Here is a 24,172-nt window from a genome sequence, read left to right as displayed (position 1 = left end):
TGATTGGTCAACCTCTTCAAGTGCGTTTCAGAAATGTCACGTCCCTTACCATAACCACGAGTTTTAACACACTACTAATGCAACTCATATAATTGTGATGTTAACTCGCTGAAGAAAACTCAAGACTAATATGGAGGTGTTTCAGGGAATTCAGAAACAGTGCGCACTGATATAGAGAATAACTCCCTTTGGAGTGACTTTGTGCTTTGTAACTTTGCAGACCTTTTTCATGCTCAAACAGCATGAAACATTACACACTAAAGAAAGTTGAAAATGTAAAAAAGCATAATAGGTCCTCTTTAAAAAGGCTTTTAAATTGGCCCAATCATGTTTCTATTTAAATCTAGCGTTCTGCCAAGGGTTTCTGTGAGGTTTCTGTTTAAGGGTAGGGGTCGGGTTAGTCCATAGAAAATGTAAAATACTGATTTAAAACCAATCAAAGTCAATGAGATGTCCTCACTATTATAGTGGAACAAACGTGTGTGTGAAAGAGAGGGAAAGTTCAGTTTAAGACATTTTTAACCTTTTCTTTAGTAATCTAAACAGCTGCTAATGTGAATGGGCAGATGAACTCATGACATTATGAATTTTTTAAAGACTGAAAGCCCACAGGAACACACTCTCTCACACACCATATCGGTAGAAATATGAGTGGTGAAGGTCATTTTGTTAGTGGGAGATTAAAGTTCCTGTCTGGCTGTCTTTTTTGTGTTATTATGTTCTCCTACTTCAGAGTAATGTGGAATAACCCAGTAGCATTTTTTTTTTTGGGGTGAACAATGGGGCTGTGAGAGACAGAAGTGCAGTTTATGCTGTTGTATACTTAAGTGTCAATCCGCAGCAGATGAAAATACATATTCTAGTAGATAGACAGGCTATATATTAAAAACAGGGTTTGTAAAAAAAAAAAAAAAAAAAAAAAAAGAATAAGACTGTGTTTTGGTTTAGTTAGTCCAACAAAAACACAGTCGACTATCAAGACATATCACTTAGCATTGTTAGCAGCATGTGAATAATATCTCTTGACTTGTTTCATAAAGGAACAAATACAAGTGATATAAATTTGACTGTTTGTGGTCAGCTGCCATTTACCCATTACACTTCTGTAACTGGCAGATAGATGAGAGAAACGGCGAGATGGTTCTCACTGCGGAACATGAAATCCACCTTACATACAAAAAAACCTAGCCAACTCGGCCCCCTGATCCCTAAACACACCCCATATCCCTAAACCCAACCCTAATCCTACCCATCTCCACCCCTTGGATCTTGATCCGACTCCTCCCCGTGGATCTCATGTACTGCATTGAGGTGCTACTGGAAACAGCAGCCTGCCTCTATTCTCAGCTGCTGAATTCTGGGAAAGCTCTTTGTGAAAGCAGGAGGAGATGCTCTTTTTTTTTAGTGTTAGATACTAGAGAGGCAGAAATGCAGTTTGACATGTAAAATAATACAAACTGTTATTGACGAGAAGAGAAAAATTTACGGTAAGGTAATATTACAGTGTCACAAGGCTTATGGCCATACGGTTTCTAAGCTGCATTTAACTCTTTAAAAAAGTGATTTAATTCTAAATATCACAAAAGTGGTCTTATTGTAATCTGTAAAGTTTGGCTAGTTAAGCAGATTAATAAGTTTAAAGTATACGGTTCAGCCCATTAACATTAGATAAAGCATTAGGCATCATGAACTAATAATAAATAACTTTCTTTTACAATGTATAAGATTAATGTTAGCATTTAGATATCCTAGATAGCATTTAACTAGGTTAAAGCTTTTTTAATAAAAATATATTTTTTTATTGTTAATTCATATTTGTTCATAATACATTATTACAATTGCATAATTATTAACAACGAATGTTAACTTGTACCTAATAATGTTATTATTGCATGTTTGTGTGTGTGTGTTTGTTTGTGTGTGTTTATATAGATAGATAGATATATAGATATGTATAGATATATTGGTCACTTCCTAACTACCAGTGTGCCAGTAAGCCTATATCTTATTTTGACTGAGATGTGATTAGGTTTTGACGTATCAGATGACTAACTGTTAGACTAGTACTATTATTATGACTAACTAAAATAGTTCTCTGAATAGCAACTTAATAAAGCCAAGGTATTCTGTAATGTAATGTATGTAATCCCTATGAAGAAAGAGGTAGGAGGTGTCTGAATGACAGTGGGCAGGGCATCAGACAGACGTTAATATTCTTTCCTGCCTTTTTGAACAGTCAGCAAAACTCAGCGCTGCTGACTAAGACAAGGAAGGGGCATGGTTTATATGTGAGTATAATTGTGTGTCTACGTATATCTGTTTGTATGCATGTCTGATTCATAAAATTTGCATGTAGCCTTTATTCAGTGTTGTAGCAGCAGAACTCAAGGTTCTAGTAAAGATCTCAACAAAAAGAGCAAAACTTGTTATCATAATCGCAAAACAGAGGTTGCCTACCTTATCAAGAATGATTTTCCCCATTCATTTTCTCCATAGGAATTTCAAATTAAGCTTTAATAACGAGTTCTAAACCATGTACCACATCATTGAGGGAGTGAACTACTAATTATGCATAATATAATTGAAGGTTATTGCAAATTACAAAACACATAAGTTGTTTGAGATTGTACAGGTACTGTTGTGTCAGTTGCAATGCTTTTATAGGAGTGAGAAGTCATTTAGAGTCTTGAAAGGTTTACATTGTGTATGTTAAAAATCAATTTTTCTATGGAGAAAATTAATTTAAATGAATGTTCTGCCAGATCTGTGACCTTAATGTACTGTACAAAAAAACTCGCACTAGGGTTTGTTTTACTCAATGGGTTGCTCTTTCAATCAGATGTGAAACTAACCTGCAGTTTTTCAAATACAATTTTAACCAATCTGGTTTAGACTGATGTAAACAGCTTGTGACTCCTTTACACACGTAAATACTGTATCTGCCGCCCTTGTTGCCATAGGTGATGGCGTCTAAACAAGATTAACTTGTGGTTTACTTGTAATAGATTTGACACAGCAATATTTAAGAGCACAGGCTTGTACACAAACGCACAAAAGGATTCGTATCGTCCTGCCAGAGCATACCCTCCACCCTGCCTCTTGTTTTGGAGAAACATACCAGAGCAAAATGAGACAACTGAGTGTCTTAAGTCTCAGCGCCTGCTTTGAAGCAAGAAGCGAAACATTTGAGGGGAAAAAAGGAGAAATAGTTTCTGATTTAAACAAACAAAGAGTGGTTGCCATGTCGACAGGCATCTATAAATAGTGTCCAATGTTTGTTTTGTGAATGCGGTCTCCCCTAGGAGCTTCAGAGACCCGGAGAGTGATTCTGATTAAACAGCTTTTCCTCATACCGCTCAGCCCTGGAATGAACCATTAAACTGGACAGGGAGGTCAGCCAGTTTAAGAAAAAGAAAAAAACATGGCTAAAAAAATGGCTTTACTTAGAGGAATGTACACTTACTGATGAACAACTGTATTATTGGAATGAAATCGGATAAATGTATCGTAATTTAAAGGTGCTCTAATCGTCACTGACGTCACGCTTGTTGACGTTTAAAGTATTGTCAAAAAAAAAACGGAGGTTAGCTAGACCCTCCCTCCTCCTCATCCGCACACTAACCCCTTAATCCCCACCCCCAAATCCTTCTTGTCGGTTATTGGCTGGAACAGTTTGTTATGTTTCGTGGTGCGGGTTAGCCCAGTTTGTTTTTGTTGCCGTTTGTGGAGCCTGGGGTGTCTGCAGAGACCGTGTTTTTTTATGATGTGTTCAGGGGACAGGCTGCTAGCGGATAGTGAGGAGATGAATGTTTTGGCCTAAACAACGCGTGACATAGAACCTTTAATAAATAGAATGTATTATATGCAATGTTTGGGTCGGTATTTTTTTTTCTCCTTCAGTAATTGTAATAATTATTTATTATTATTTTAAAATAAGTATTTTTTTTAAATGTAATTTATTCCAGTGATGGCAACGTAAAATTTTCAGCAGTCTTTACTCCAGTCTCACATGATCCTTCAGAAATAATAATAATATGCTGATTTAGTGCTCAAGACACATTTATTATTATTATTATTAATGTTGAGAACAGTTGTACTGCTTAATATTTTTTGTGAGACTTTAATACTTTTTTCAGTATACTTTTATGAAAAGAAGGTAAACCGGTATTTATGTGAAATAGAAATCTTTTGTATGTCTCTACTGCCACTTTTGATCAATTTAATGCATCCTTGCTGAAAAAGTAATAATTTCTTTAAAAAAAAAAAACGTACTCACCCTAAATATATGGATTGTTATTATCAATTAAATTTGTTATATTGTGTGTATTAGTGTCTTTTTGTTGAATAAGCTGCTGGATGCCTTGAATAACTTTTAGGATTAATAAAGCATCCATCCATCCATCCATCCCTTCCATTCTTAGTTAATCTTTTTTTATTTTCGATGGATGGTTTTAATCTGGTTTTAGTCCCAAACCTAAAGTCTCACTGGATCATATGGCTGAAACTATTTAAAGTACATTCTCAACTAGTCTCTTGTTACCTTGGTTACATATTCAAGAGGAGTGACAGTAGCATTGCAAGAGGATTTCAGAACACATTTATTTTAATAAATGATAGATATAAATGAATATCTACATATTTAATATAATTCTAAAATTAAGTATCAAATTAAAGCTAATTTATAAAACACAGTTTCAGTTCTAGATGTTGATTGGTCAAAACAGTTGTCCCAATCATGATCAAATATACAGACAAGCAGTACAATATAATGTAATATAGCACAGCAGCTGCTTGGAGCTCGTTGCTGAAGTGTAAAGCTCTTTGTCTTTGCATGTGGCAGGGAATGGTGAGGGTAGTTGGAGCCAGACAGACCCAGACGTGGACAGACAGAGTGGGAATCACGAGCCGTCCCCTCAGACAGCAGGAGGAGAGATTTACTCATCCCCATCACAGTGCTTTCAGCTGGACCCTTCTCTCCGATTGAACATCGGATCATTCTACCTGCTCAAGATCCACCTGTATCCTCCCGATTGGGTAAGACAGCAGTATGCTTTCACTTGAACGTTTCTAGAATTGGCTTGTGCACAAGACTCATACTTTCTTAGGTCAAGCTTTAACTCCAACTTCGAAACACATGTACACATGTGTGTTGTCTTCTGCCTGTAATGTAGGGTTTTCTGTCAGATGTGATTAGTGGAAAAAACATGGTATATTTTCAGTCCTTTTTTCAGTAGTGGTTGTGTGTAAAGACAGTTGACGTGAGGTGTAGACTCATCACACAGCTGCGTGGAAATGTATTAAGTGTCTATGTTTCTCTTCTTCTTTCTCTACACATCGATCATTTACTTGTTATCTCTTTCACTTGCTGACTAAACACTGGACTTCTGCTTTTTCAAAGTCCTCTCACTTCTGTGCCATTTGTTTCTACCTCCAGTTTTCTTTTGGGTGATCACATAGTGTTTTGTTTTGCCTTTTTGTTCACTGATTTTCACATATGCCTTCATGTTTATTTCCATCTTAGAGGGATATTTCCCCCTAAAAATATACATTTTTTTATTCCCCTTTATGTCATTCCAAACCCCTATGACCTTCTTCTGCGGAACACAAAATTAGATATTTTCAAAAGCAACACCTGACCTCATTGACTTTCATTGAATGGACAAAAAAAAAAAAGACAATGAGACAAAAAATGGACGATGAGATGTTTTTTTGGAGACATTTTGGAGACAGCTTTTTTCAGCTCACAAAAGGAAGTCATTTCAAACACTCGACTGACGTTATGAAGTGAGTTTGGAGTAAACGTTATTAAATGCCTTTTGTTAGACAACAGGTTTATAAATGCTTCATATTAAAAGTTTAGGAAGATGTTTGCTTTTTCAAATGAACGTTATAAGTGATTCAAACTCGCAGTGCTTTCAGAGCCGAAGTAGCATTTACTACTGATCACAGAGCTGTTCTTCACTAACACGCTGTGCATATACAGTATTTATTTAATTAAAAATCAAAAACAATTGCCGTCTTTCAAATGAATCGCTCCAAGCCAAGGTTTTATTTAGATTAAAGGCAAGGTAGGTGATTTGTTCCAGAAATTTCTTTTGTTATGCTGATTGAAAATCTCGTGCAGCCCCAAAACTAATTATTTATTTTTTTGCCACAGTGAGTGTGGAAATGTGGTAGTCACATTATTAAACATTTAGGCCCACCTTTTCCTCATCAAAGGTTTGATGGTCATCCTTCAAAAGCTGTCTTCCCTCTCAGTGCCACAAGACAGTGGAAATAATTTAGCTTCTGTTGTGGAACTAATTTCACTTCCCATCCTGACTACGAGCTTCTGTTTGGAAAGGAAGAAGCTTCCAGCCTGTCATAGCGTGTTAGTGCACATATAGACTGAATGTGATATGTGGTGCAAGATGATGTTTCTGTGGGATTGGCTGTGTGTTTGCGTGTAGCGTGTCTGTGGGGACGGGATCTTCTGATGCTGGTTGAGCTGTATTCAGGCCCAGCGGTGCGTGGATAAACCCGTCAGGAGTGTCTGTTCAGCTTTGAGTTCTGACAGGAATCTTTCTCTGCCTCTGGTGTCATTTCACACACCCTCGTTTTCTACTCCAGTCCTCCCACATTGGTCGAAATATAAATCCACTCATTGTCTCTTTCCCCTTCATTCGGTGTCATTCACGTCTCTCAACCTTTTTTTTAATCAGTCTCCAGTAGGGATGTCAAAAGTACTGGTACTTCGGTACCAAGTCGAAAGGAAAATTTAAACATGTAACTGAATATTTTAGTTCCACTAAGTACCAGACTGTGAGCGAGAAATGTGTGTGGAGATAATTCTTGCCCCAAGTAAATAGAGTGTGTAAAATTGGCCTTTTGTGGTTAAATGTACTTGAATAATGACCACTAAATTGATTTGCTACGTAACCGTGTAAATTGTGTCTCTTGTTTCATTCCACAGTCACTTATTTCTCACATTATAAAATAAATGAAAGTCTCAATATTTAATTCCCGTTTATTTGGTTTATACCATTGTTTAAAACTGGATAACGTACAGTCAAGGTCATGTTGGGTTATTTCGCAATAACAGCTCACTTATATATATTATATACTAATATTAACAAATGAAATTAAATGATTTTTCAATGATTTAGAAAAAATGCTCAGGATACATTTATTTGATAAAAAAACTGTAATATTGTGGCATTATTACAAAGTTTAATATTTTAATATTATGTAAAATGTAATGTATTCCTATAATGGCAAAGCTGATTTTTCAGCAGTCTTTACTCAAGTCTTCAGTGTCACATGATCCTTTAGAAATCATTACAATATGCTGATTTTGTGTAAACCATGAGAATTCTTTGATGAATAGAAAGTTTAAAAGAACAGCATTTATTTGAAATAGAAATCATTATTATTTATTTTTATACTGTATGTATAATTAAAATAAAGTTTCCTATATATTACTTTTACGTGTGTTTTTTTTCTTCAGTATGCTAGTATTGACTTTGGTAATTTTGACATCCCTTATTCCTTCCTGATTTTTTTTAATCTCCAACAAATGTTCTTCTCATTCTCGGTCTTTCATTCTCTTTCTCTCTCTCCTGATCTCTAATTACTAAACAATGAGTTAATTACCTGAGTCAGAGCTCATGAATTTATTCATATGCTCTCTGGCTCTCTGGTTATTACCAAAAGCGTGTAGTGTACCAAACAGAAAGGTTCTTCCCCCGCAAAGGGACTGTTCATGTCTTTATTACAGCATTGAGCGCCCCCTGTTCACTGTATCTGAACACGGTGACCATAATGCTGTTACCAAGAGATGACTTATCACGCTATTTTTTACATCTCATATTATAAAAGTCATATCTCTGTTCTCATAGATGAATGTTTACAATTTTCATTTGAAATGAGTGACAAAATAATTCATTACATCACCATTGTTTACAGCAGCGATATTTTGGAAAAGACTGAGAAAAGGGAGGGCTGGAGTTATTTTTCAGCTGTGTTATTGTCTGCAAGCTCAAGGCAGAACTCCATCGATTGGCCCGTTTCCAGTTAGTCCATCCTGAAGTGAGTCTTTGTGCCGATAAGACAAGCTCCGCGTCTGTCCTCTCCACAGCCCTCGGCACAAACTGCACAACAATGCAGCCACTTTAGTATCTATAGAGTTACTGTGTACAGAAAGCGTCGCATAATGATCTTTAATATCTGCGGCTTATTGTGAGATAATTTCTCCTGGAGAATTTCTGTGGAGAAATTGCATCGATTGAAGGGCGACCGGGGAAGAAAAGTTTCATAATCTGTTTACATTCAACAGCGATTTCGATCTCAAAATGAAACAACAATATGTTTACAACAATATGGTAAAATAATTGTAAACCAATAAAGCTTTGGACTAATATGTTTTGATTGGCTCTGTTTTGGCTCCTATAACTTTTATCTGTAGAACACAAAAGGTGAAGTTTTGAAGAGCTTACTGGTCGCTCTTTTCCATGCAATCACGATGAATGAGGACTAGAGCTTCAATAGTTCAAAAAGTAGCTTTATGATACTTTATTTGTCAAACACACTGAAATTAAGTCCACTTGAAGTTTTCCCTGGCCTGTTGATGAGAAGTAAAAAATGAATCATTCTTTAAGATCTGTCAGATCTTTTTGAGGAGTCCAGTTGATCCAGTTCACAAAACCAAACTCACTGTCTGAAGTTTCAGCAATTAAAAACTCACTGGAGATGAAAATTTGCCAATGCCAACTTATATTTCTACTTAAATTTCAATCTGATCCAGCCACAAATGTCTTCAGAAAATGGATACAGGACATTTATGCTTATTGGAGCTTTTGCATCTGTATTGCTTATTCCCAGTTCGGTGCAACCAGTGCATTCTTCAAAATGTCATCATATTTGTGCGAGATATCTTGCACTTTCGGTGGTCCTGCACTACTATTGAGATAAATGGGATATTAGCGGACAATAGGATATAAATCGTAGTTGTTCTTATACATTCCTGCAGGTTGTTTTGTCTGGTTCAGGGACACTGGCCACTAAGAAGCCAGGAAGAAGAGAACAGATCAAGTCTTTCACCGAGACAGGGAGAGATGAGTCATTCTTCATGTGAGATTTTGAGGAAGAATTAAAGGGAAGCCTTCGGCAGGGACACGCCAGGTCCTTCTGCGCTCTGAAGCTGCGAGAGAAAGACATGTGGCAGATAAGATGCAAGGCAGAGGAGGTGATGAGTTTATCGTAGGCAGTGTGTGTGAGCGTGAATGTTTTTTCACAGGACGGGCAGCTTCCATAATGTGTTGCAAGATGCTTGAGGTCTCCGTGATTGACGGGTCCTGCAGGGTCTGATGGATCCTCGGAGGGAGAGGCTAGATTAATGTCTTTATTTTTCTGGCAATTGCTACTTTGTTTAGCTCTCGTCCTTTTGCGCTCACTCACATTCTCCTCACTTTTCTTTCCTGCGCTCTCTTTATTGTTATCCAGAGTGAAACTTGATTCATTTGACTGACAGGAAGTGCAATTCTTGGAATGCAAACCTTAGCATGCTTGTATCTGTCACACCCTCGTGGAAATGCAAACATTGCACAGCAGTGTTTAATCAACACGTACAAAACATGCAGCGACACCCAGAAACGCTAATTTGCAGGTAGTGATCCGTGACTTTTTAAAATAAATTCATAAGTTCATATCCCCTCTGAGGATAAATTCATGTTAGCTAATGATATTTACATTTACATTTGATGTTTATTAAACTCATGCATGATAGGGTTTTTCAAACTTGGTTCTGTAGGGAAAAATAATGTTAAAAAAACAAGTAAACAATAAATAAAATCCACTTGCAGAATTAAAGGTTTCATATGATGCTGTTATTAAAAGTTCATTATTTTGATTATTGGGTGTAATAGAATAGGTTAACATGATTTAATGTTAAAAAAAGCATAATTATTCACATACTGTGCATTATTGTAGCTCCTCTATTCCCACTCTGTCTAAAACGCATTGATTTCAACAAAGCTCCTCCTTCTGAAAAGCTCAGTGCTCTGATTGGCCAGCAGACCCAGTGCTTTGTGATTGGCCAAACACCTCAAGTGTGTGTTGGAAATGTAACACCCCTTACTATAATCTCGAGCTTTAGCTTTCAAGGCTTCTAAGCATTTATAAACACTAAGTTAATAATAATGTTGTCGGTTTTTACTGTATCAGTTTGAGCACGAGTCGGCATAATAACATTATGCTAATTTTTCACATTGTGATGTGGAGGTTTGAGGAGGTAATTTAGACTTGGATTAAGGTGTTTTAGGCATTTCTGGATCAGGGTTCCCTGTTAGATAGAATAAATCCCTTTGTGGGAGACTATGAGCTCTGTTACTTTACAGATCGTATAAATGCAGATTAAAAACAGATTACACACTAAAGGAAAAGGAAAGCATTAAATTACATTATATGACCCCTTTAAAGACTTATCAGAAATCATGACAGCATTTACAGTCATTCAATTCTATTGACAGCATTAGTTTTGAACAATAAGAAATTACAACAGAAACTTTTTTTTTAATTAAGTAAACTAGATTTTAATTGGTAACCTTGTCTTCCTTGTTGTTACCTTGGTTTAGTAAGGTACTATTCTCTATTAAAATTAATATACCCAGTGTTTCCCACACATAGACTAATTTGTGTCGGTGCGCCACAGAATCAACACCGGACGCCACATATTGCGTTTTGTTATTCATTAAATTTTTTAACGCTATTTAAAACACGCAGCGTATTCGAACAGCTGCATTTCCTTTCCCTGCTCTCCCTCCGTCTCTCTGTCACACACACACACACACACAAACACACACACACATACACACACAGACACAGAGACCCTCCCCTCCGTGCACACCGCGTCTGTCTCCATGAAAACAAGATTACCCCTGGAAGCGTGGAACCTTGGCCTATTTTTTTGCAGAGAAGACCGCTGGCGAAATTCACAAGTTCACGAATGGTTGGTACCTCGGTACCTTTACAAAATCGCACATTAAATACTCCTATATAAAATATTTTATATTCTGAATACAATGTTGTCAGTGTGTTAATGTTGGAGCCCCGACCCGACCCTTAGCAAACAAGCGATTGCGTCTTCTTTAGAAAGTTAACTAGTTGCAAGTGTGGTAAAATGCAGTTGGGTTGTTGAGGTCAAAACACTATATGTAGCAGCTGAGAATCAAATAAACGTATTGTAAATAATGTTATGTAATTTTTTTACACTTTTTTACTCTTTTACTCTTACACTGAATGTTGGCTGCTTCAATCCAGACGAGAATTGAAAAGTATTTTCCGCTACTGAAAAAGGCACGTGTTGAGGATGAGGAAGCAAGCCCCGCAAAATCAGGTGCTCAGCCTACTTGCTGCAAAGTCTGCAACTTTTGTCAGTTTGTACTAAATTTAGTGTAGGGTGTGAAATTTGTACAGATGTGAGATTTGTTTAGAAGATGTGTAGATTTTTGGTACGGCGTGTGGATTTTGTAGAGGTAAAGAAATTTGAATGGGGTTTGAATTTTGTATAGGGTGTTAAATATGTGGATTTTGGGTTGGGCTGTGGATTTTGTGAAGGTGTGAATCATTTTTGATTAATAAAGTTCTGTGTAATGAATTATTAACGAAGGAATTATTTTGAACCAACCAACCAACCAACCACAAATTGCTTTCTAATCTGTGGGAAACACTGATACCAGAACAGTATTTGTGCGATAGAAGTAAATCTAACATTAAAAAATATTGGGTAGAAAAGTGAGAAATCACTGTATTAATTAGTACAAAGTAAACATTTGTCAGATAATATTTTAATCTCTTCTTTGAATTTAGTAAAATGAAAAAAAGCCTTTTATTTTTACAGTAATGTAGCACACAGTGTTTTGATAATACGATACTTAGAATTCTTCTCATCCAGTATAAAGGGGCTATTTACATTTACCTTATTATATTAACAAGCAACCAATATTATATATTTTTTTCAGGTTTACACTGACATACTTAACTCATGTCAAAGTTAAAAATACAATAGAAGAACAATTTGTTTCTACTAACAATTATTAGCCTAGTATTATAGTCACTTTCTTTTGAAACCATTAGTCAACAAATCCTTGGAAAACATACACTTTTATCTTGTAATATTTGTTTTGCTCTATTTTCTATACTGTCAGTATTTTTCATAGTCTTTTTCTAAATATTTTTTAGCAGTCATTGCCTCCTTGGATGGAAGCCTTCGGTTGTAATTGTTAGAGCATGTATTCAGTAGTCCATTCTTGGAAAATCATGCCCTCTGTAATTCTCTCTCTCTGTTCCCTTGTTTCTCTCTATTTCTTTCACATTCACAGAGACAGAGAGAGGGATCAGTTGAGTAGCTGTCTCTGGTTGAATGATTCATCCCAACACACACACACACACACACACACACACACACACACACACACACACACACACACACACACACACACACACACACACACACACACACACACACACACACACACACACAGCAAGGAGAGCTTCTGATGCAGAGTTTTTTAGAGCACGTTAGCAGTGGGATCCAGAGAGATATGCGTGTGTGTGTGAGTATCTGTGTGTGAGTGAGTACTATAGACAAAACCAGATCAGAGAAGTAATGTCACATCAGAGCGCAAAGACAGTGACTCAGAGTCTTCTTCCAGTAAAAACACACAGCGCTCACAATCAACAGACTCTGCTGTTCAACGCATTATAGACATTGACTATAAATGAATGCAAACTCAACACAAGTCAACACATTATGACCAAATCACTGAGCAGCCAATACACTTGCTACAAATTATACTGACCAATCAGCAACCAGAACACAGACACTACTGACCAATCAACACAGGTGACACAAATTTTTTTTGTGTTCTGTAACTTGAACACTATTTTATGTGATGCATCAACAAATATTTAAGTGTATTTTTTATTTATTTAAAAAAAGTTGCAATTGTACTTGCTCTTCCATGTGAAATGTGATGAATAAACCAGAAGAAATATCCATGTTGATTTCAATATCATTATTTGATCAGACTACTAAAAGACACAAGTGTACACTGCCATATACTGCACATATGTATAAAGCAGTGCGCTAGTATTCCTTTATAAACATAGTCATAGACTCTATACTAAAATCATATAAACAGTGACCTCATAGCACCATTAAAGTGTTTCTTGTGATTTGCACATTGGGCATGTTCACTATACTACTGCAAGCACTCATCGTTCAACTATGTAGTGTAAACACCGCCCTGCCCTAAATGAAGGTTCTAGTGCAAATCACAGACACTAAATCAGTCTGCTAATAGAAATACATTTCAATTAGCACCAATGTACTTCCAGCCGGTCTTTGCTAAATCCTTTATTTGAGTCATATGTCAGGCTCGGAGCTTAGTCGAAGCGGCCATTCTTCTGTAAATGAGCGCCGACTCTGAATAATTAAAATGCCTGGCCAGTTCCCTTGTCCTTGCCTGGGCCTTCTCTCATAACTCACCCACATATAGAGACCCGGGCTGGATTGGTTTTGCAAAGCTAATACGGGTGGTGGAAATGCTCCTCTAGTCGTTCCGAGGGACATCCTGTTCTCACCGTCTAGATGAATATGATGAGTGAGGTGTGGATGTCATTCTCTCTCTCTTTCTCTCACTCTCACACTCTCTCAGGTGTTTCACTTCACTCACAACTCTGAGTGAGCGAAAACTTGTTTAGTGAGCGAGAGCATGGGGTTTGTAGGTGTGACTGCGTGTCTGTGTGTGCGTTCGCACTTGAAACCTGCACACTTGCATTCAATACATCGCATTGTGTGCAGGAACGTCTTTTTAGTCTAGCAGAGCTTCAGGGGCGTCATGCAAGCCAAAATTCTGGGGGGGGCACAATCTGAGGCAATTGTTTCTGAAGGTTAGACTAGGCTAGCTATCGATAACGTTACACTGACACAACTTAAGTTAATACTCTGAATTCGCAGCTAATATCAAATCCCTAACTTTTTGATCAAGTTCAAATTTCCAGGTCAACCACAAATAATCCCACTATCTTTTAATATCATCCGATAACTAATTCAATGCCGATTTGTTGCTTTGCCCACTTACCACTTCAAGACCATCTGCAAAACATTGCCAGCTCAAAGTGCGAGACGAGTGAGTTGTTTGAACATACACAGCAAAGATTCTAGAGCGCTGATTTGATATACACAGACACCATATTAGGAAAAAGGGGCGGGCTGATGCTGACCGATTTATTACACATCCAGAAGAATCAGGCATGTGATTGGCTAAGGACAAAAAAGCAGGAAAATGTACCGATTTTGTTGTTTTATTAACATTAAATAGATCTCCCAAAAATTTTAATTGTCATCATTTACTCTCTCAAGTTGTTTTAAACCTGAATAAGTTTCTTTCTTCTGTTGAAGTTATTTGGAAGAATGTGGGTAAGCAAACAGTTGATGTACCCCAGAGATTTATAGGCTCTGGTAATTATGGAGCATAATAGGAATAAAGTTGTGACAAAAAAAATTATCAGGGGGGAAAAATCTGAGGGGGCACGTGCCCCCTCACTTTGAATGGGCATGACGCCACTGCAGAGCTGTATGTGATCAGCAAGTAAAGGCATTTATACTTTCACTGAACGTATTTGCTTTGAATGTTTAAAACTAAATACCATGATTGTGACGTGACGGTGACAAAATGGTTTTCAGAGGGAAAGAAATAAGACAGGCAAAAGGAAATCGCAGCAAGAAAAGGATTTCAGAATGTCTTTTTCTTAAAAAAAAGGGATTTCAGTGTATGACAAGTTTGCAGCAAAAATGCTAAGCGACATAATCTCAGCCAAACAGAATGTGTTTGATGTTCTATAATCAAATCTATGAAAGTGGCTTATTGCTTTCATAAAACTGCCAACAGGAATTAATTATTTTAACTTTAAATAATATATTTATAATATATGTATAATGTCGAACACATGAATAATTGTACATACATACATACATACATATATATATATATATATATATATATATATATATATATATATATATATATATATATATATATATATATATATATATATATATGTACATACTGTATCATGCAAAGGTTTGGGGTCAGTAACACAAAAATATTAAACATATTGAACTGTTTCAACATTGATAATATTGTTAGGTCAGTTTCCAAATAAGGTAACAGCTGATTATCTGGTTGTTAAGATACAGTGTAAGATTTTATTATTTAAATGTGGCCATGAATTCATAACCACCCCAGAAAATAGATGCCCACCAACTCTGCTACCGTATCCATCCTTACGTCCACCTATGCATTTCTTATCATCTTATTGTCATACTTGTTTGGAGGTTGCCTGAGCCCTCAAAACACACATTTCTTCACCCGACAGTGATGGGCACTGATTGGAGCCTCAGACCAATACAAGGGTGTGAAGAGGGGGCGAAGTCGGTATTCATCCCATATCCTCCGGTTGCTTTGGGTGGCTTTTCCTCAGGTTTCTCTCCTGACAGCCTTGGCTAGCACACGGGGTAGGCTGCTGTCACTGATAAGGCAGGTGACAAATGAGCCAGCCGCTGCCTACATTCGTTTTACATTTAAAAATGGACCAGGCCATCTTTCGGTATGCCAGCATGAAAGATTCTCACCTCACACCATCGGAATCAAAGCTTGCTGATGTAACCTCCAAGTTCAAGTCCATTTTAACCCTTCAGAAGGACCAATGGGGGTTTGGTAGACCTGAATGGATAAGAAATTGAGCTTCTATTTAAGAATTGAGTTGAGTGTCAGTGGCACTGCCATTTGAATAGTGAGACTTTTGAATAGTGAGAGCATCGCCCATTTCCGAGATCCTTTAATTAGGGCTGTGGCTATCAGGACACTACACTCGGGTCAAATGACATGTCGCTCTGCCCAATGACACTACAATGTCATAAAGGCCATTTATAGTAGTGGCCAGCTTTAAGATACTAGATATGATGTACAGAACAAGGTATGCACAAGAGACAATGGTGCTATATTTTTTAATAGCTGCCTATTTCAAGTCATGCTGTTGCTGTTTTCAAAAGTTTAAAGTCAATGTGAAATCCAAATTATTTTGAACCTGTTTATTTTAGTGGACGTTTCTGGTCCTCTGGTCTTTCTGTTTCACACGATTCATTGGTGCATGTTAGTACAAGTGTTCAAAACATGTTTGATGACCAATCAACACACTCAACACAAACTGTGTACTGACCAATTAGAAACAACTTTGCTTGTCAGCTGATCTCATCTAGGCCAGTGGTTCTCAACTAAGAGGCTTCGGACAACTTCTAATTTTAATTACATTTTTGTTATATTACTATTATTATTATTATATTATTACAGTATTAATTAATATAAGTTATATTAAATTAATTTCACTAGGAATATATCTTAATCTTTATCATAAATATTTTTTAATAATACAAATTAATAATAATAATACATATTTTTTCCGATTTTAATGAATTCTTGTAACTTGAACTCTGAAAGTAGTCAAAAAAATGAATTGCAATTAATTATTATATTATATATTTTTAATTGTATTTATTATTTTATTTTATTTTATTTTTATATTTTATAAATAGACACTGTGTCACAGTTTAGGTCAGAGGATGATGATAAAGATGTTAAAAAAACAGTGATGGTGACTAAATAACGAACCGGTATGATGGTTTAATAAATGTCCATGACAACTAATGACACAGATCATGACTCCCAAGTTTCTGTTTCAAAACAGTGCTTCTAGCATGCAGCAGCTTTATCATCATTACATCAGAATTATCAGAAGAAATATTTTTACCTGCATATTGGATCTCTAAACATTGTGTTGGACATTGTGGGTGTTGGCCTCAAAAAGGCTGAGAACTGCTGGTGTAGGTGCACAAGCTATATATTTTTTCACTTCGACATACTGTATGTAACGTCATGGAAATATAATAGGTTGCGAATTTTGTTGCACTTTGACTGACTTTATCATACTGTATAGGTCTCGTTTTGAATCAAGGTAGTCTTGATATGACTGGTGAGGAACCAAACTGCAGCGGAATGAAAGATTACACAGCCTTATTTCACAGACAGGCTGATGCAGGGAATTCACACTGGATGCTCTAAAGGTCACTGCATTTTTCATGAGGATGTGGTCTAGGCATCGAGTCAGTAATAGAAGACCCCCAGTGCTGTTTAAAATCTGTGGCCTGGGCTCTGTTCTCATGGTCCTGCTCCATATGCTAATCATTAAACACATGGTGAATGACCAAAGAGTCTGGGACTGCCGATTCATTTCCTGTTTAACTGTACGTGTGAGCATGTGATATGCATTCAAGTGTGTGTACTCTTAAAAATAATGGTTCCAAAATGGGTTTTTCACTCCGATGCCATAGAAGAACCATTTTTGGGTTCCCTAAAGAACCTTTCAGTGAACAGTTCTTGAAAGAACCATTTTCTTCTTAGTGTCAAGAGCATTTATAAAAATCTAAAGAACCTTTTCCACTTTAAAGAACCCTTTGTGCAATTAAAAGTTTCTGTGGATGTTAAAGGTTCTTAGTGGAACCATCAATGCTAATAAAGAACCTTTATATTTAAGAGTATATGCAGTAATCAAGGTCCAGGAGGAGTCGATCCGTACTCAAGTGACAAGAAACAGGCCTGGACGAGGAGTGCTGGAAAATGATGGATGTCCTCATTTGATCAGCTCATTGGAGAATTTTGATGGAGTACAGTGATGTTGTTACAGAGTCAGTTTAGTGCATTACGTTATTGACTCGACTATGAATGCCACATGCTCTATCCATTGTCTGTACAGTTATAATCTTTCCTTCTGTGTCGGCGTGAGATATGTGTTTGGAGAGCTGTTACTTTAGACCTAAAAATACAAGCTGAGTTCACAGCTTCGATGGAGGCTGCTGTGTTAGTTTCCGTATGGGCTCAAGGGTTCGCTGGAAAGCATGCGATGAGGCTGAGAAGAGGTGGGAAATGGGAAAGCCTAAAGGGAGGGAGTGATTGTGAAATTTCTTTGACAGGGTTCTTGCCATTTTTATGTTACTTTTTTAGTCTTTGTACATTTCTGTATGTCTTTTTACATCTTATGCCATGAGAGGTGCTGAAAATGAAGGAGTAGCATGATTTGAATAGCCCCCTCCACACTTCTAATCAGGGCTATGAAGGTGTGATGCAACACCTGGTGATCCCTGACTCGCAGTGAAGACTTGCTGTGGGAAATGGAGCTTTTTTGTTCATTAATAGATGATTTTATGCACCTTCAAATGATTCATGTCAACACTTGCCTTGGTGAGTAAAGTATATGAAGTTTGCCATTAGCAGGTGTGGCAGAAAGTTGCAATGAACAATATATACAGAGTATTAGTACCACAACGGTGATCGGGTGATATTAGAGTTTTTTTGTTTTGTTTTTTGCATTGATCAATATTGGATGTTTAATTGTGCATACTCATTTCCTCTATTTTTATCAGCTTGCCAGTATCATACTCAATTTTAGTATTAATGCATGGCAGAAACTCAGAGATTGGGCTTATAAAATTTGACTTTCTGTAGCCTTGTCTTTTCGTGTTGAGGTCAAAGGAGTGCCTGTTCGAATGTGCATTGAAGCCCTTGATACGAGTCATGTGGAAGGAACTTGCACGTACATGTAATATCTCGATCTCAGGTTGCACATTACAGTCTGAACGTATTGAGGAAATGTATCTTGCTTAATCTATAGGAAATGTATTTCTCTTTCACACTTTCTGCCTTTCTCATGCGCATTTGAGTCGAGGTCTGGTTTTAGTCAAGGTTGTGTCTTCTGTGGTTTATCATCGCCCACAATTCCATAGGGCAACAGTGAAAAGCTTGAGGTATTGTTGTGTATTTGCCCTGAAGTTGTCAGTGTAAGCAGTGCTTCTATATTATCACCCATAATTACAACAACCTTGGGTCAGTGTTGTGTTTACCGTAATGAACAACTAGAGGAAACTGAGCCATATGACCCTCAGAATCTATGGATTATGGGAAAGAGTGATTGGTTCAAACACTGATATACCACAGTACATAATGAACGGTTTACATCAGTGAACTTGTAGTTCGGATTCTACTCAACAGTTCCAGTTCCTTAATGATTCTAATAATAATTCAACTTTAAGTATTTTAGAAGAAGCACCAAATAATTCATATTACTGTAAATATATTATTGTCATGTAATGGCTTGTTGTAGTAAGCGCACAAAGATAAAGGATTCACAAGAACAGTCATTAATATCAATACTTAGGAAAAACAGGAACTTAGACAACAACTACGTGAACTCAAAACGTAAACTGAGGACTTAAATACAAGGGATAGTAATCAATTGGAAACAGAACTGGTGCATAAATTAAATTAACAACAATGGAGATTAACTCGGAACACAGATGAAAAGAACAGAACCAAACTAAAACACCGTACTAAACTACACGTTACAATAATAACATACCATACATGATATATTTTTTAATATCAGGGCTTCAGCCACCTCCTGGACTGGAGTGTGAAGCGCTGGATGGCGCACAGAAGAGCAATGTCGTACATAAAATTGATTGAGTGTATTTTACTGCTAAAATTGTTAAAATAGAGTGAATTCAGTGCCTAAGCCGGTTAGAGTTCAAGACTCCTTTGTGAGTCATTTTGAATCATTTAAAAGAACCAGCACAAAAGAATCACTCGTTTGTGAAAAGGTATACACTGGTTGTCCTGTATGTTTATTGTGACATGCATTCAAGCAGGAACTACACAATGGAAAAATGTTTTGTCTATTTATTTTTTTCATTGTATTTTTTCTCTCTTATCACATTCAATCCAGACCCCAAGCTGCATGCCGTTTGTAGCTCTGCAGGAATTTGTAGCGTTTTGTTAAGGTATTTCATCCACGTTGATTAATACAGGTTCAAAAACTGTTAACAGAACAAAGTATCACAAAAATTATTTGGCTCTGTGTTTTTAACATCCAAAACCAATTCTGAACAAGTATGGTTCTTGATTCCCAACACACACTACACTTTTCCTGTGAAACACATAGAGACTGCATACCCACTGACACATCTATTAATCGATTCATCGATCACACCGCATGGTAGATCACCTCAAGACCACATCCTGATCTCGATATTCTTACAGCCTGAGACACAGATAAATGGATCAGGATGATTTGCAGTAGACACTGTAGGAGCCGTAAAGAAGCAGAACACATTGATTAGGAGAGAGTGAGCCTGAGAGCTGACGAAACCTCCTCGTCTCGCACGTAGGACAAGGGCACTTATCATTAATGAGAAGATTGGAGTGATCGCTGCAACAGCAATGAATCTCTATCAGTGCATATATGATGTAATATGTGATATATATGGATGAGACATGTTAGTGTGCCTATAGTGTGTTTTAATGGATGTGTGGGGGAGTTTCCATTTATATGTTGGTATGTTTCTGTTGAACAATTTGTTGAAAACAAGGGACCCATCTGGGCAGGAAATCTCAAAGCCAGACCACTCTTAATTCTCTCTCTCTCTCTCTCTCTCTCTCTGACTGATGGTGTGGTGAAGTGGCACTTAAACTCCCACTCAACTGGACTGTATTCACTATCATATGACTAGTGTATAAACAGATAAACTGTGGCCACAAACATTATGCACTGACCAAAACAGACCAACTTCCTCTGTCTAAGTAGTAATGCTTTTCTGCTCTTCTCATGAAGTATTGAGAGGGCAGTTCCTTTTTCTGTACGCTGGTGTGTAGTAAAGCACATAATGGGAATTTTGTGGGCATAATTATTAAGCGCCAGCATTTACAGTGTTTTTTCTCTTCTATATGCATCATTTTTACATTAAAATAATTTTGATATCTTTAGGGTTTATAAAGTCAAAATATGTAACTGTCCTGACATCATAATGAATAAAAAAGTCTTATTAAAATCTTTTATTTTATTGAGGCTTTATTGGCATATTTTTTATTTATATTTCTATATTTTAACCTACATTTTAAATTATATCTATTAATTTTTTGCTTTACTGCTAATTAATATTTTTAATTTTTTTAAAAGAAAAGAAAATGGAGGAAAAATGGTGTGCCAAATTAAGGATATGTGGTTCAACCAATGTACAATATATATATATATAAAACAGGAAATCATATCATATCATATCGTGTGTGTGTGTGTGTGTGTGTGTGTGTGTGTGTGTGTGTGTGTGTGTGTGTGTGTGTGTGTGTTTGTGTGTGTGTGTGTGTGTGTGTGTGTTAGGGCTGGGCGATATGGCCAAAAAATCATATCTCGGTATTTTTTGGTTAAATGGCGATATATGATATATATCTCGGTACTTTCTACGTTTTTCTATTTGGATAAAGAAAATGTATTTATTTAAAAAAAAAAAATTTATTTCACATCCTGCTCAATGATATCCAAACAATGTTGATATTGAAGGATAGGGAAACAAATATAGGGAATGTAATGTAGGCTATGCAATATATTATGTGCAAAAAGGTGGTTAAAATCCCATTACATTCTAACTTTGTAACATTACAAACTAAAAACAAAAATAATGCTTTTGTTTTTAAAAATGACTAAAGGCTAAACTAAAAATGAAAATAAAAACAAAAGCACACACTAATTATATTAGCCTGCATTTGATTACCCCATTATAATGGTCACTTTCATAAAAATATACTTGTAGTTTTAAAATTCCACATATGGCACATTTATTGTCTCCAACAACAAATATTTTAGTAATATGTATTTTAGTCAGAATTAATGCGCTACTGTTCTATGTGCTCGTCTGTTTGGCGCGCATGCGCGCGGCGGCGCTCATTCACGGAAGCTTGAATTTTAGCGGAGATTCATTTGCATAAGCTCGTCCTCTCCTGACAGTGAAATGGACATATTTGTTTGATCATTTACAGATGGAGAATATACCTGTGAAATGTAAGTTAAGCACTGAGGAAAGCGTCAGTTAAACAGCGCCAGTATTTATCTTTCAGTCACTAACAGTAGGCTATCTGTCTGAGCATCTGACAAGGGCAAGCTGCTTTAAACTTGTTAACTATCTTACCAGTTATTTTGAAGCGCTTAATAAGCTTGTGTCATGTTTAGGACAAATTGTACTGTTCTTTCACTGCAGGAGCTCACACTGCGTAGGCGTACTCCACTATTTTTCAGATGTGCTCGTATCAAACTACTGTATCGATATAAACGGTATTGCCTCATTCCATATCGTGGAGAAAAAAAATATCGATATATTGTACAAACTCGATATACCGCCCAGCCCTAGTGTGTGTGTGTAAGTGTCAAGGTCAACATGTCTCTTTGACCTTTTTTTGAAAGGCAATGCTAGTTCAAGTTGTAAAATGTCATGAGGTGTGACTCCCCAAAACTGAAGTATATTTATAAATAAATAATTCCTGATTTGTGCAAAAAAAAAACTTTAAATTAAAAAACATATTTAAAAATTTAGATGTATAATCTGATCTCAATCTCAATTTTTGGATGGATTTTTTTTACAGGAATTCGGTTTCAGTTCTTGTTCTTGGCTCTACTGAATCCAAATACTTCCCTTCCAGCAACGCAACAGAGCGAAGCAAGCAGGTTTCAATTAAAGAATGTGGGAGTTTGGAAATTTATTGTTATTTTGAACCTTCTGCTACACTTAACGTCATGGCATTTGTGTGTGTGCAAGCTAGTGTGTTTAATGACTGTGAGAATGTCAGACTTGTTCAAGAGTGTCTTGATTTGTGCATCTAATGTACATGTAGCCACGTGTATCTGTATGTGCACACGTCTTCATGATTGTGTAAGAGGTAGTGGATTTGATTGATTGAGAACTAAAATCCCTGCTGAGAGGTGCAGACAGCTTTGGGGAGAGAGTAAGCTGTGTGTGTGGAATGTGTGGGCCTTAATGTTGATGCATTATCACAAGCGCTGGTCCATTAATAATGACATATGTAATTTTCTGCCTCTCTAGTGCCCTTCTTCCTCATGCCCAAAATGGGATAAAAAGCCATGATTAGTGCGTTGTGTAGAAAGCTGTTTGTCAAACTGTGGATAGCCCTAATCTGCCACAAATAGGAGGATGGCACTGGTGGCAATGCTAACCGATTATGTCGGCCCCCGCGCCCTGCACGGATCTCCATGCTGCCCATTTAGAGCCGTTTAACTGGTGATCCCACCGGGACATTAGTGTGTGCAGTAAAGACCTATCAAATGAGTGTATATCAAAACACGGAAATGTGTGAACATTTCCTACTTGTTTTATTAAAGCCTGTAACCATACCTTACCATTTTTAGCAGGATTCTTGTGAGACGTTCGTATATGTTGTGAACTGTAAAACATGACCGTTAGAAAGTAAATAAAATTTAGAGATACTTTTTAAAATATTTAATATATAATATTTATTAAATTGTAATATTATACTATTATGATATTATAATAAATATATACCAAAAAATATAAGAACAATAATTATTAGTTTCATTGTTATCATTAGGTATGTTTACATGCACTAATTTTCAGCGGTTAGTGCCAAGATTTGAATGTTCTGCTGTGATCATACTTGTCAAAGGTTTAGTAGACATACCTGTATGATTGTCATTTAGGAATAAGATCGTGTTGGTGTTTTAATCGAGATCGATCTTATGTAGATGTAGAATGTATGCATTGTTTCATTCACATAATTTCATTCAGATCTAGCTTAGTCAGATGAATTGAGGTGTTTACATGAAAGCTATTCAATCCTTTTGCGTATTATTTGGTTTCATGCAAACATACAGTAATAACTGAATATTTCTTCTAATCACTTCTTTTTAATGATTTAACTTTTAACTTGTGATTTTATTTTGCTTAAAAATAAATAGATATGAACAAAATGTGTATTAGCATATAGTTCTAGAAAGATAAGAACCATTTCTTCTTTCACTTATTTTACTGTGCAGAAATGTTGACAACAAATGATAGACAGCAACAGACAGCCACAGCACTCATTCAAACAGAATGGATAGAGAAAAGACAGAAATGACAGAAAAACAGGCAAACGACATCTGGAGTTTTTCCACTCTAAATAACGCCAATGTGGCATTTGCTATGATATGTTTGTGTGATGTTTGCTAAGTTAAAAGATTT

At 36.5% G+C, this 24,172-nt stretch overlaps 1 protein-coding gene across 3 annotated transcripts in view; it reads left to right on the top strand.

Annotated features, from left to right (window-relative positions):
• Nucleotides 1-24,172, top strand: part of atxn1a (ataxin 1a) — a 102,115-nt gene that overhangs the window by 20,855 nt on the left and 57,088 nt on the right. Inside the window, exons 1-2 of one of the 3 annotated variants that reach the window (XM_077196271.1) lie at nucleotides 2,082-2,288; nucleotides 4,841-5,034. The exons of 1 other annotated variant lie outside the window; for it this stretch is intronic. The gene's annotated coding sequence lies outside the window, so the exon portion shown is untranslated. Of the gene's footprint in view, nucleotides 1-2,081; nucleotides 2,289-4,840; nucleotides 5,035-24,172 lie in introns of those variants that run through there. One more of the 3 variants, XM_077196270.1, reaches the window with a different exon arrangement.

Source organism: Siphateles boraxobius, unplaced genomic scaffold (genome assembly GCF_051911475.1).
Source record: "Siphateles boraxobius isolate OS27281-9 unplaced genomic scaffold, OSU_SipBor_1 35, whole genome shotgun sequence".
Lineage (NCBI taxonomy): Eukaryota > Metazoa > Chordata > Actinopteri > Cypriniformes > Leuciscidae > Siphateles > Siphateles boraxobius.
Note: the sequence above shows the minus strand (reverse complement) of the source record. Positions and strands in the feature narration are given on the sequence as shown.